At 41.6% G+C, this 15406-nt stretch overlaps 1 protein-coding gene across 1 annotated transcript in view; it reads left to right on the forward strand.

The window, feature by feature from the left end:
- Positions 1-15406, forward strand: part of nell2a (neural EGFL like 2a) — a 98846-nt gene that overhangs the window by 49408 nt on the left and 34032 nt on the right. The gene's annotated exons all lie outside the window — the stretch shown is intronic.

Genomic DNA, 15406 nt, shown 5'->3' on the forward strand with positions numbered 1-15406 from the left:
TTCACCAGCTGTTGTTTTCACAAAAAGCACCAGTGTTCAGTTTCCCCAGAACCATTATCCATAAATATATGGCTCTTACTTTCCCCATTTCGCCTGTTCATCCTCCTTTATCCCCTGTGTGGCTGGGTTCTGTTCTGCGGTGACTAATGAGCTAGTTCCTGTTCTAATGGGCCATTTGAGGATTTGAACTGCAGTTGTAGCACTATGGGAATGACTCTGTCTGCATCACACCTGATATTAATTACAATAGCACACTGACACTGATGCACTGTGCGTTATAGTGCATAATTTTTACATTTGTCTTGGCCAAGCATTATATTTGATTTATTAGGATCCCCAATAGCCGACGCCAATAGCGACAGCTAGTCTTACTGGGGTCTGACACATAACGAAAAATACATTACAGACAAAATACTTTACATTTCACATACATGTGACATTTAAAATCATTACCATGTAGTGTGTGTATCTATCAGTTACACATACACGCCAGTACATGCACACAATAAGTAGGTCACATGGGGGAGAGTCATTGTGCCGTGAGGTGTTGCTTTATTTGTTTTTTGAAACCAGGTTCTGTTCACTTGCGCTATATAAGATGGGAGTTCCATGCTCTCATGGCTCTGAATAATACTGTACGTTTCCTTGAATTTGTTCTGGATCTGGGGACTGTGAAAAGACCCCTGGTGGCATGTCTGGTGTGTGTGTCAGCGGTGTGTGTAAGTTGAGTATGCAAACCATTTGGAATTTCCAAAACATTAATTTTTCTTATAAAAACAAGAAGTGACGCAACCAGTCTTTCCTCAACTATTAGCCAAGAGAGACTGGCATGCATAGTATTAATATTAGCCCTCTGATTGCAATGAAGAGCAAGACGTGCAATTCTGTTCTGGGCCAGCTGCAACTTGTCTTTCTTTGCAGCACTTGACTATATGACTGGACAATAATCAAGATAAGAGCCAGTAGGACTTGCTTTGTGGAGTGTGGTGTCAAAAAAGCAGAGCATCTCTTTATTACAGACAGACCTCTCCCCATCTTTACAACCATTGAACCTATATGATTGTTTACAATCTAAGTTATCACTAAGTAATTTAGTCTCCTCAACTTGTTCAACAGCCACACAATTTATTACCAGATTCAGCTGAGGTCTAGATCTTAGGGAATGATTTGTACCACATACAATGCTCTTAGTTTTAGAGATGTTCAGAATCATTTTATTACTGGCCACCCATTACAAAACAGACAAACTCTTTGTTAAGGATTTCAGTGACTTCAATAGCTGTGGTTGCTGATGTGTATATGGTTGAATCATCAGCATACATGGACACCCGTGAATTTTTTTATGCCAGTGGCAGGTCATTGGTAAAAATAGAAAAGAGTAGAGGGCCAAGAGAGCTGCCCTGTGGTACACCACACTTTACATTTGTGACATTAGGGAAGCTTCCATTAAAGACAACCATCTGAGTTTTATTAGATAGACAGCTCTGAATCCACGATATGGCAGAGGTTGAAAAGCCATAACACATACCATTTTCTCAAATGTACATTTTCTCATTTTCTCTTTGTCCTTCTGCCCATTATTGCAATTAAAGTACTCTAAAGTTGTTTTCCATCATTCTTTATGTCATTGACCTTGACTATATAATACAGTTTATTTTTCTGTTGGTTTAGTTCAGTCACAACATTTCTCAATTCGCAGTAAGTTGGCCAGTCAGATGTGCAGCCAGACTTATTAGCCACTTCTTTTGCCCCATCTCTTTCAAATATACAGTTTTTAAATTCCTCATCAATCTATGGGGCATTAAAACAGTTCTAACAGTCAGTTTCTTAAGATGTGCATGTTTATCAATAATTGGAAGAAGCAATTTCATAAATATTTTTTACATCTTCCACGTAAGAGTCACAGCTTTTGGAACTTTGGCTTTCCTGGAAATAGCCACTATATTGTAATCACTGCATCCAATGGGTACGGATACAGCTTTAGAACAAAGTTTTACAATATTAGTAATGTTTGTAAACACCCTGTGAGTTTGATTAATAACCTGAACCAGATTACAGGCATTGTTTACAGTGAGAAGCTTCCTCTTGAGCGGACAGCTTGATGTAAACCAGTCAATATTCAGGTCCCTAAGAAAGTAGACCTCTCTGTTTACAGGCATTTCACACATATTATTTTGATACTGACTGTCAGCCTTATTCTAAAATGGATTACATTTTTAAAAATCCTCAGCAATCTATACACAATACCCCATAATGACAAAGAAAAAACAAGTTTTTAGAAATTAAAAACAGAAACAGCACACACCTGTCTATATAAGTTCCCACAGTTGAAAGTGCATGTCAGAGCAAAACCAAGCCATGAGGTCGAAGGAATTGTCCCTAGAGCTCTGCGTTAGGATTGTGTCGAGGCACAGATCTGGGGAAGGGTACCAAAACATGCAGCATTGAAGTTCCCAAAGAACACAGTGGCCTCCATCATTCTTAAATGGAAGAAGTTTGGAATCAAGACTTCCTAGAGCTGGCCGCCCAGCCAAACTGAGCAATCAGGGGAAAATGGCCTTGTTCAGGGAGGTGATCAAGAACCTGATGGTCACTCTGACAGAGCTCCTCTATGGAGATAGGAGAACCTTCCAGAAGGACAACCATCTCTGCAGCACTCCACCAATCAGGCCTTTACGGTAGAGTGGCCAGACGGAAGCCACTCCTCAGTGAAAGGCATATGACAGCCCGCTTGGAGTTTGCCAAAAGAAACCTAAAAACTCTCAGACCATGTGAAATAAGATTATCTGGTCTGGTGAAACCAAGATTTTACTCTTTAGCCTGAATACCAAGCTTCACATCTGGAGGAAACCTTGCACTATCCCTACGGTGAAGCATGGTGGTGTCAGCATCATGTTTTTCAGCGGCAGGGACTGGGAGACTTGTCAGGATTGAGGCAAAGATGAACGGAGCAAAATACAGAGAGCTCCTTAATGAAAACCTGCTCCAGAGCACTCAGGACCTCAGGACAACCAGCACTCCAACAATCAGGCCTTTACGGTAGAGTGGCCAGACGGAAGCCACTCCTCAGTGAAAGGCATATGACAGCCCGCTTGGAGTATGCCAAAAGGCACCTCATTTTTTATTTTACCTTTATTTAACTAGGCAAGTCAGTTAAGAACAAATTCTTATTTTCAATGTAGACCTAGGAACAGTGGGTCTAACTGCCTTGTTCAGGGGCAGAAAGACAGATTTTGTACCTTGTCAGGATTCTATCTTGCAACCTTTCGGTTACTAGTCCAACGCTCTAACCACTAGGCTAAAAACTCTCAGACCATGTGAAATAAGATAATCTGGTCTGATGAAACGAAGATTCAACTCTTTAGCCTGAATACCAAGGTGAAGGTTCACCTTCCAACAGGACAATGGCGCTAAGCACACAGCCAACACAACACAGGACTGGCTTCGGGACAAGTCTCTGAATGTCCTTGAGGGGCCCAGCCAGAGCCCAGACTTGAACCCGTTTGAAAATTTTTGGAGAGACCTGAAAATAGCTGTGCAGCGACGCTCCCCATCCAACCTGACAGAGCTTGAGAGGATCTGCAGAGAAGAATGGGAGAAACTCTCCGAATACATGTGTGACAAGCTTGTAAGTGTCATAACCAAGAAGACTCGATGCTGTAATCGCTGCCAATGGTGCTTCAACAAAGTACTGAGTAAAGGGCCTGAATACTTAAATAAATGTGATTTTTCAGTTTTTATTTTTAATAAATTAGCAAAATTTCAAAAAAACTATTTTTGCTTTGGCATTGTGGGGCATTGTGTATAGATTGATGAGTGAAAAAAAAGATTATCAGTTTATAATGAGGCTGTAACTTAACAAAATGTAGAAAAAGTCAAGGGGTCTTAATACTTTCCAAAGGCACTGTATACAGTAACACCTCCCCATAAGCATTTCTGTCACTTCTATAGATGTTATATCCTTGTATTGCTACTGCTGTATCATCAAATGATTATCTCAGTGAGTCTCATAAATCGCTAATATATGAATGTTACTGTATCTGATCTTAGCAAGTTATTGATTTCATGAACCTTATTTCTAAAGCTACATACAATATGAGCTATTTTCAGCCCTTTCCTGGGTACCTTATGATAATATGCAAAAGAGCAAACAAAGTAAGAGAAGAAAATATATACATTCAGCAGTCCATTAATCAGTTGGTGTGTGTAAGTATGTGTGTGTGCTGTGGGGTTGAAGCTACGAACCCATAGGCTTGGCTCGCTCATCTCTTCAAGGCTTTTGGGAGGGATGGTGGACAATGAGCCTGTCATTGAGGATGTAGCCATGTCCCCACACGCTCAAGCAGCTTTCATTGCTGGGATAAGTTTTTTCCTCTTCTGGCTCACAGCTTCAAGATAGTCCTCATTGAGGAAGATGTACATTCCTCTCAAGTTCTTGGCTCTTTCCAGAACATCTACATTGTCCTTGAACTTCAGGACCTTGACCACTATCGTCCTGGGCCTGTCTCCTGGGCCGGTGGTGGGTTTTCCAGTCCTGTGTGCGCGCTCCACCTCAATCTTCCTGTGGTCCATATTCAGTTTCTCCGAGATTATTTCCCTTACTTTGTCCTCAGACTCCATCCAGGTCTCATGTTGAGATTTCTCCGTCATTGTTATCATGGATTCACCATACAGAACTCTCTCAAGGATGTACAGATGTACCGCTATGCAAACAACTCATCCTATATCCATTGATTGTATTCTGTTTTCGTAGATATTTCCATCTGCAGTGGCTTATGTGGGAGCATCATGGGAAAGGGGCTCATATAGCAGCTCCTTATACCTGATCTATACAACAGATACTTTGCTTTCAGCATGTCGTACATAGGAGAATAGCTGTCAGAACAAGACAACAGTGAAAGCTAATAGAAATCAGAGGCATGACAGTTTGAGACTCTGTTTCTCAAGCTCCCAGACACGGCAGAAACAGAGAGCTGCTGAGCTGCAGGTATTGATTGCACATAAAGGACCTTTATGAGGCGTACCATTTTACTGCCTGTCTTAAAGCAAATTACTTTTCTCAAGGTGCTGTTCTGTCCTGTTCTGTGATGCTGAGGATGGCTGAATGGAATGCTGGAAAGCTGGCTGGTGTTAGGAGCATAATAACCATGATCTCTTATCCACCTCTGCAGTGGACCAGCTCTGATGACCATGTATCCTAGTAATGATACGGTCAGAGCTCTCAACCATTTCATTACCTTCACTAGGCTGGGCTTCGCCTTCACAATTTTTTCTCTATAGAATCTGGAACATTCTGTACTGTGGACAAGGAACAGCTGCTAAAAGGGGAAATTGTGAGATGTTATTTTTTTGCTTAATAGAACCATTTAGAATGGAATTCTCAGAGTGTAATTTGTGACAAACAAACAGTTGTGGAGCAGAATGACTGTCAGTCTAATCACAGAATGAGGGGAAACTGTGACGATGTTGTTGAGCTCAGGCCTCTGTTTATTTTGGGCTCCTATCTTCCCAACAGTTAATCATCAACGTTGATTATAATTCAAACAGTAAAGGTTTGAGAACACAAACATACTCAAAAAGATTCCCAGAGAGGGTGCCTCAGTTGACAAGGCGTTTGTCACCACTTCTGCAGCTGTCTTTCTCTTCTATCTCCAGAGCTGTGCATTTCCCCTCCGATAGTCTTTCCCGCCTTTCCACTCTGTCTCCAGCCCCGTCAGGCTTGTGACAGCTCTTGCCCTGAGTGCCCTCAACACAGAGCTGGAGCCACCTCTGGAGGCCTCTAGCCACTGCTACTGTACTGCGGAGACCTCACCGGGCAGTCAGTCCGTGGATAGACTGGAGGAGTCAGTCCGAGTCGCCATGTGTCTCTTAACGCAGTGACGTGCTCCCAGAGAGAACTCACTCTGCTGGATAGGAGCAGTTCATACTGGAGTTCACACTGTTCCCACTCCTAATGTAAAACTCCCCAGTACTCACTCTGGGAGAGAAATAGAGGGATGGAGAGAGAGCAGAGAGAGCGAAAGAACAAAGAGGGGTAGAAACAGAGAAAGAGAGAGTGGTGGAAAGAGAGAGCGTGAGGGAGAAAGGGGGAGAAACTGAGAAAGAGGGAGAGAGAGACTAGGGAGAGGTGGGGCTAGGGTTAGCTCCCTTCATCCTGCCTGGAGGGCGAGGCGAGGTCGAGTAAGGCGGTGTCGGAACATGGAAAAGCTTTCACAGCGGCCCGCTCCCCCCCACCGACCCACTGTGCTGCTTTTAGTTCCCCCCTGGGACACACACTGACTCAAGAACAGTGGTAGGCTGCCTGCCTATGACAGCTGAGAGGTCCTAAAACACAGAGTGAGTATAGACACACACATACACACACACACGGACGCTTGCACACACACACACACACACACACACACACACACACACACACACACACACACACACACACACACACACACACACACACACACACACACACACACACACACAAACAAACATCTTACAGCCAAGAGCTGGAGTCCTCAGAGCCCATGATGTCACCTTTGTGTGTGTTAGTGGTGCATGGGTCAGCTGTTTGTTCACCTGCACCTTCCCATAATTTCTAATAATCCATCCTCAACCGCCCAACTACATGTGATAAAGTGAAAATCTGAGGCCCGCACCCGACTCTCACCTGCAAATATAGAACAAATGCGCTGAAACTACAGTCAAAAATGGCAGAACGATTCTTTGCCAAATAAGATGTTTCTGACATTTTGGTAGGCTGTTTGTTAGTCAACTTGCCTATTATTAGATACATGCAGCTTCTCGTGTATGTTGCCCTAGAAAACAAATTAAACCCTTGCTCACCAGAATAATGTAATAAATCACTAGAATGAAATCAATGCTTCAATTTAGTTGACATCGGTAAAGTTTTCTCTGTCATCTCTGCTTCTTTCGCAGAGCAAAGACATTTAGGGACCGGTCAGAAAATGCACAACAAAAAAAAGACAAAAAAAATGTATTGTACAAAATGTCCAAGTGACCGGTTGAATGGAAATTGAAAGCTGAGAAAATGACCCAACATGTCTCTGATAAGATTTCAATTCAGCTTGGTTTCATATTTGATGTGGTTGAAATACTATCACCGTTTATGATGCTGATAAAGAGAGCACCTCTGCATAACTGTGCCTTTGCGTTCTCTCAAGATGCTGAAAGAAATAAGTCATATTTCTCCATTCCTGTTCCAGAGGGAAAGTGTACATTTGGTTTATCATTTTATTGCAAGAAATGCTTCATTCTGCAGGAGTTCATCTTAAGGCTATGTGAGAGGTTATAGATCTACAGACTATGTCCAGATTTCAGTTTCCATTTAACCCATCTGAACAGTTCCCTTGACGTGCCATAGGCCTATTTGAAGTCCCGTCTTGTGACTGTGGGATTTATACAGCGCCTCACAATCATCACACACAGCATCCTCTTTTACAACTTCACCAAATCTTTCCCAAACATGACTTTTCTGGCCCTCCCTTCTCTTTATTGTCAAATCTCCATTTCACAGCTTTTCTCTTATTGAAATCAGCTCTGACATTGTCCTTACTTTTTCAGCCCATTCCCAAAAGCATTGGCTATTCACGTGTAGGTTATTTGACAGGCATACAGTCAGGCCCTAAAGCTTAGGCTTATGCACTAAGGCCAGATATCTTCAAAAGAATGAAAAGAAACCTCAATGTAGCCAATAGATTTTGCACAAGATTGATACATTCATGTTTTTTTATGTATTGTTTTCCCTTTATTCAACCCGCCCGCCACCCACACAATATTTCATGACACTAAACTCGACCGCCCTCGCGAATATAACCCATGCATCACTAGTGTGTGTGTGTGTGTGTGTGTGTCTCTGTGGCATATCATCCCTGTACAACAAAGTGATGGCCGGTGGCACATTGCACTGACAGACAGCAACAGACTGACAACTCTGACACATCATGCATTATTCAGCATATGGCTGCTATGGGGAGGCTACTTACAGCTAGGGATGTACAGGAGTGACCATGGCATATTGGCTGGCATATTGCATAGTTGGTTGATATGCACTGTAAAACTTTTCTGTAATTTAACAGTAACACACGGTAGAAATCACTGTAAAATACCTTAAATGTCTTTTACAGAAATAATGCTATAGATCACATTGCATTATGGGTAAAATATGCATTGTAAAAATGACTCTAACATACTTTATTTCTTTACAGTAATAGTTTATGCCTACATCGATTAACATTTTCAGTTTAAGGCGTCAATCTCGTGCTGTCAGGTGAACTCAGTCCATTTTAGTTTTTTTTTTAAATCACCTAGATAATAAATTGTTGTAATGATTAGGCTTTGATGTACTGCAGCTTCTAGGTGCCATAGTGAGAAAAAAAAACGGATTTATATCAGATCAGTGACAGTTATGTTTGCACCATTGCTATAGAGAAAATGGCTTGTTTATAGCCCAAACAGTTCAAAAGGTATGACCCATAATACAGGAGCAACATTTTTTCATTCTATGGCAACACTGTTAAAAAATCTTGTTGTTTTTACAGTGGACTATTATACAATAAAACTAACAGCAATGTACCATATAATTCATTTCAGTAAATTGACCTAAATCGTAATGCACTCTGGGTGATTTTAGATGTAACTGGTAAATTATAGAGTAAATTTCAATGAAATGTTGGTTTAACAGAACATTACTTTAGAGAAGTACTGGATTTGAAATAGTACAGTAATTCCAGCCCACAGAATACAGTACCCTACCGTATTTTTGGAGCACCAAAAACCATTTGACCACTAGTGTTTGCATGCTATTGTTGTTTCGGGCTTATTAACATATTTTGAGGAGTGCCTTGTAAGAGGCTACATTTGTTTTACCCGTGAGTGAGAGTGCTGTACCAAGTTAACTGGTATGTGGCGCCAACAGTAAATGTGTATAGGGGACAGATTGGAGTGGAAGTGAGTCGAAAACATTTAATAGTGGAGTATGTGCCATGTCCTTGGTCTGTTATGCCCAGTACATTTTATGTTACAGCCTTATTCTGAAATAGATGTTTTATTTATTCCCGCATCAATCTACACACAATACCCCATAATGACAAAAATTCTAGATAAAAAACAGATATAACATTTAAATAAGTATTCAGACCCTTTATGTACTTTGTTGAAGCACCTTTGGCAGCGATTACAGCATTGAGTCTTCTTGAGTATTACTCTACAACTTGGCACACCTGTATTTGGGGAGTTTCTCCCATTCTTCTCTACAGATCCTCTCAAGCTCTGTCAGGTTGGATGGGGAGCGTCGCTGCACAGCTATTTTCAGGTCTCTCCAGAGATGTTCGATCAGGTTCATGTCCAGGCTCTGGCTGGGCCACTCAAAGACATTCAGAGACTTGTCCCGAAGCCACTCCTGCATTGTCTTGGCTGTATGCTTATGGTCGTTGTCCTGTGGAAGGTGAACCTTCACCCCCATCTGAGATCCTGAGTGCTCTGGAGCAGGTTTTCATCAAGGATCTCTCTGTACTTTTCTCTGTTCATCTTTCCCTCAATCCTGACTAGTGTCCCAGTCCCTGAAAAACGTCCCCACAGCATGATTCTGCCACCACCATGCTTTACCATAGGGATGGTGCCAGGTGTCCTCCGGACTTGGCATTCAGGCCAAAGAGCTCAACCTTGGTTTCATGAGATCGAAGAATCTTGTTTCTCATGGTCTGAGAGTCTTTACGTGCCAAGTGGGCCTTCATGTGCCTTTTACTGAGGAGTGGCTTCCGTCTGGCCAATCTACCATAAAGGCTTGATTGGTGGAGTGCTGCAGAGATGGTTGTCCTTTTGGAAGGTTTTCACATCTCCACAGAGGAACTCTAAAGCTCTGTCAGAGTGACCATCGGGTTCTTGGTCACCTCCCTAACCAAGAACCTTCTCCCCCAATTGCTCAGTGTGGCCGGGTGGCCAGCTCTAGTCTTGGTGGTTTCAAACTTCTTCCATTTAAGAATTATGGAGGCCACTGTGTTCTTAGGGACCTTCAATGCTGCAGACGTTTTTGGCACCATTCACCAGATCTGTGCCTCAACACAATTCCTTCGACCTGGCTTGGTTCTTGCTCTGAAATGCACTGTCAACTGTGTTACCTTACATAGACAGGTGTGTGCCTTTCCAAATCATGTCCAATCAATTGAATTTACCACAGGTGGACTCCAATCAAGTTGTAGAAACATCTCAATTTGACGCTAGCGTCCCACATACCTGAGAGAGGTTAAAGAAAAGATCTTCATCCAGTACGAAGGGAGTAATCGCTGTCCTGATATCCAGAAGCTCTTTTCGGTAAAAATAAGTTACAAATAAAGTGAGAAAAATAACACACACAAGATCACAATTGGTTAAGAGCCCAGCCATCTCCTCCGGCGCCATTACATTTTCAAGGCATGCTTAACCAACATGGCTACCACAGCATTCTGCATCTGGTTTGCAATTAGTTGGATTATTATTTGTTTTTCAACAAGCCAATGACCCAAAACACACCTCCAGGCTGTGTAAGGGCTATTTGACCAAGAAGGAGAGTGATGGAGTGCTGCATCAGAAGACCTGGCCTCCACAAATATCAAATACCCGACCTCAACCAAATTGAGATTGTTTGGGATGAGTCGGACCGCAGAGTGAAGGGAAAGCACCCAACAAGTGCTCAGCATATGTGGGAACTCCTTCAAGACTGTTGGAAAAGCATTCCATGTGAAGCTGGTTGAGAGAATGCCAAGAGTGTACAAAGCTGTCATTAAGGCAAAGGGTGGCTACTTTGAAGAATCTCAAATATATTTTGATTTGTTGAACACTTTTTTTGGTTACTACATGATTCCATATGTGTTATTTCATAGTTTTGATGTCTTCGCTATTATTCTACAATGTAGAAAACAGTAAAAATAAAGAAAAACCCTTGAATGAGTAGGTGTGTCCAAACTTTTGACTGGTGCTGTATGTAACTGCCAAAATAATGTAAAGAATTTAGTAAATGAGGGATACAAGGTATACTGAAAGCAGGTGCTTCCACACAGTTGTGGTTCCTGAGTTACTTAAACATTTAACATCCCATCATGCTTAGGGTCATGAATAAAAATGCTTAGGCAGGCTATTATTTTGGCCACTTTGGCTATGCCCCCATAGAAGGACAATGCACCCATCCACGAGTGGTCAATAAATGGATTTGATGAGCATCAACCCAATTGAACACGTGTGGGAGCTTCTGGAGTGAAGCATGAGACCGCATTTTCTACCACCATCAACAAAACAACAAAACCAAATCATCAACAAAACCAAATTATGGAATTTCTTGTGGAAGAAGCATCCCTCCAATAGAGTCCCAGACACTTGTAGAATCTATGCCACGATGCATTGAAGCTGTTCAGGCTTTTGGTGGCCCAAGACACTATTAAGATACTTTATGTTGGTGCCAACCTGCTCGCATCCCTCCAATAGAGTCCCAGACACTTGTAGAATCTATGCCACGATGCATTGAAGCTGTTCAGGCTTTTGGTGGCCCAAGACACTATTAAGATACTTTATGTTGGTGCCAACCTGCTTGCACCAATCCCATGCAATTGTGGTAATACAAACCCAGTCTCTCCTCAGTAAATGTAATTTATTCATGACAATTACCATATAAAGATTACATTATTGGTACAGCAAAACTGATTACAGTAACATGCTATATCAGTGGTCACCAACCTTTTCTGAGTCAAGACCACTTTCGCAGTCAAAAAGCAAGCTAAAATCTACTGCTCATATATTTTTTTTAACGTTAACCTCACACAAACAGTTTTGTAGAAATGATGTTTGGGAAGTAGGCCTAATACATTATCACAGCATATTGGCTATATGATTTGCCTGCCAATATTGTTAATCAGACCATATTATATTTCAAAACTCGAGCTTTGATAACAAAATAGATCAGTTGGTTTAGCACTTGTGAGGAGCATGAATTGAAATTATTTTTATTTTTATTTTACTGGACTGATGGTACCTGCATCGGATGGTCAACGAGGTCAAATCACAATGTCAGTGATCTTCAGGTCGAAAAGTCAGAGCTCTGGAAAGATGCCTGAGTTTCCGACTTGGAATTCAGAGTTGGATGACTTTTCAAAACAATTTTTCCCAACCGCCTCTCATGGTCCCTGCTCTCTCCTTCCTTTCCTCCGGTGAGACTGACCAGAGAGGGGACACCGTCTCCACCTGATGGCGCAACTCGAGTCGCACCGCATCTGCCTCATGCACAAGTTCATGTTGTTCCTATGACCAGAGAAAGTTAAATATTCCTTAATATTAAAATCAACACGATGAGCTGCTAATAATAATAAAACGCAGGGCTATCAATACTTGGCTCCTCACTCATTGCAGCCCGAGCGGAAGTACGGAGAAGCGTGTTTTGTAATAGTGTTGAATAAAAACAGTGACAGTGCTGAATATAAACTTAAACATGAACTCATTCATAAAAACAGCAGCTCTTTGCTGTATTCGTTGACAGTCTATCTGTAGTCATGGTTTTAAAAGTTATTAAATCTTACGTAGGCTAGTAGCCTGTTGTTGCCAAGGTCATGGAAGCTCTGTAGCCACAGGGATTTGAGCTATCCGATTGGGCAGCGCAGTAGGTGCACTCGATTTAGTCACAGATTTGCCGGTCCGCCAGGTAGGTGGAGTATGTCTCATGGGAACACTTTGATTGCTCCGCGCCCGGGTCTTTTGAATCAAGTGCACCTACCGGCAACAGCTCAACGCGATTTTTAAAAAAAGTAGCGCAAACCTTTAATGTTCGTTGGCTTTTCGACAGAAATATTTGGTGATCGACTAGGAATGCCTTGAAGATCGACCAGCATTATACTGGCAGCAGAGTTGCCAGAAAATTACTGACATTATATAATACAGCTGTGTTGCTGTAATGATTACAGTAGCATCATTTACAGTATAATGCAATATTGTATAATACAGCACTATTTTTCTTACTGTAAAAATTTTACAGCATCCCTGCTGTAATGCAAAATTACAGTATTTAGCGTAGCTTCTTGTACAATGCTGTACATTTACAAGGTAAAGTTTTACAGTGTGGCCCTCAAGTCAGTGGTCATGGTTGATGCATAAATTACTTAATAATAAGATTATACATCAGAGCATTATCACTTGTCTACCTACAACATATTTGTCTGGCTATTCAAAATAACTTTAAAGCCACGTTTCTCAGTTTCACTGTTGGCGTTGTTAGTGTAGGGTAGTATGATAAACCGAATCCAATGGCTTCAATACTGTGGCAGCTGCATTTATATAGACAATATCGCCATTGTCAACTGAATGATTCGTTTTCTGCTATTTAATTAAAGGCATGACCTATTCCTATAAAATATGCCCATTTTAATTGATGTGCTAACTTTGCTGAGGTGTTCCATTGTGATGAATCTTTATTTTGTTTTCAGCTCATTTTATTCTCCTTTAATTTCTGTTGAAAGTAATTCCAAGCTTGTTAGGCTTTATTGTTGTATTGTTCTCTTCTCAGATTGCCAACTGTGCCTTCAGTCGCTAATGGCAACCCGTTGTTGCCCTTGGCGGCAGTTTTCTGTGGATACAATAAGACAATGAAAGCAGCCAGAAGAAGAGTGGTCTTGGTACTTGTCTCATTCCTACTGTTTGTGACTCATCTTCACACACAAAAAAAGTAGTCAGGCTACTCTTAAGAATGTGCTTCAAGGATGCAGAAATAAGGACTTATTTTAGATGTTAATTATGTGGAGAACAACTTGGTAGGTAGCTTTGAAAAGCATTTAACTATTCAAGGCTAGTTTTTTTTGTCACTTATTTGGACAAATCACAATTTGGCAGGTGTTAGCATGTTTAGAATTTCGGAAGATGAGGGGACATTACGCTCATAGACTTGCCTGTAACATGCAAAGAGAAAGGGTGGAGCACTTTGTTCCGGTTCCCGATCCTCGCTATATCTCTTTTCTTACATATATGGACCCGGAACTTAATCGAGCATCTGACCAATTAGGCAAGACTTTAGTTCTGGGTTAACCAAGATTCATTTTACTGTAGTGTTTTCCACAGTGATCATGTTTGATCCACAGTATCTAGATGTACTATTGACCATAAGAGGATATAATGTACTGTATCTGGTTATAAGAGCTTGACATTCTCCTGTCTACATTTCAATTACGAAAGGTTGCAAGTTATTCATCTCAATGCCATTTCTCATATTAGGGCTGTGTAGCCTTGCTCTTGTCAGTGTCCTGCAACCAACCCCTTTTAATCAAGGAAATCCCTCATAGTTCTCCCAACAGCTCCACTGTTTTATATGACAGACACAATTTGTTGCCTGGCTAAAGAAAGAGAAGAGAGGATAAAGTACAGCTCTGTACCAGACTAGAACCCTCTTTGAACACGGTGAGAAAATAGCCGGAGCCCAGGGCCCACTCCGACACATCGACCAGGAGGAAGAGGAGTGGGTGGGTGGATGTATGCAGACAATTAGACCAACAATTTGTTACTGCAGACCTCATTAGCATGGAGGACAGACAGACAGACAGACAGACAGACAGACAGACAGACAGACAGGCAGGCAGGTAGGTAGACAGACAGACAGACAGACAGACAGACAGACAGACAGACAGACAGACAGACAGACAGACAGACAGACAGACAGACAGACAGACAGACAGACAGACAGACAGACAGACAGACAGACAGACAGACAGACAGACAGACAGACAGACAGACAGACAGACAGACAGACAGACAGACAGACAGACAGACAGACAGACAGACAGACAGACAGACAGACAGACAGACAGACAGACAGACAGACAGACAGACAGACAGACAGACATTCACAAAAATGTTGTGCACAACATCTGTAACAACCACCACAGAACATTCTCCATGTTTGTATAAAACATTTGCCTGATGTTGAAAGAACGTTACCTCAATTACCTCGTACCCTTGCACATGGACTCGGGACTGGTACGCCATGTATATAGCCAAGTTATTGTTACTCATTGTGAATTTTTTCCTAAGCTTATAATTTGTATATATATATTATTTATTTATTATCTCTGCATTGTTGGGAAGGGACCGTAAGTAAGCATGTCACTGTTAGTCTACACCTGTTGTTTACGAAGCATGTGACAAGTACATGTTTGATTTGATTTGATTTCTTTAATGGGCAACTCAACCGACTGGTAGAGCAAGAGTTCCTGAAATTGTAAAACAACAACATATTAGTCATTTAATCATTCTGAAAGGATGTTTGAAAGGTCAACAACATTTGTACATTGTTGTCATATCCCATTTTATACACAGTTAGTACAAAAGTGGTAGAGGTGTGGTTTTGCTCCTCGCTTGAACCATCTTTGAATGCGTGTTTAAAAAACAT

Source organism: Oncorhynchus kisutch, linkage group LG22 (assembly GCF_002021735.2).
Source record: "Oncorhynchus kisutch isolate 150728-3 linkage group LG22, Okis_V2, whole genome shotgun sequence".
NCBI classification, from domain to species: Eukaryota; Metazoa; Chordata; class Actinopteri; order Salmoniformes; family Salmonidae; genus Oncorhynchus; species Oncorhynchus kisutch.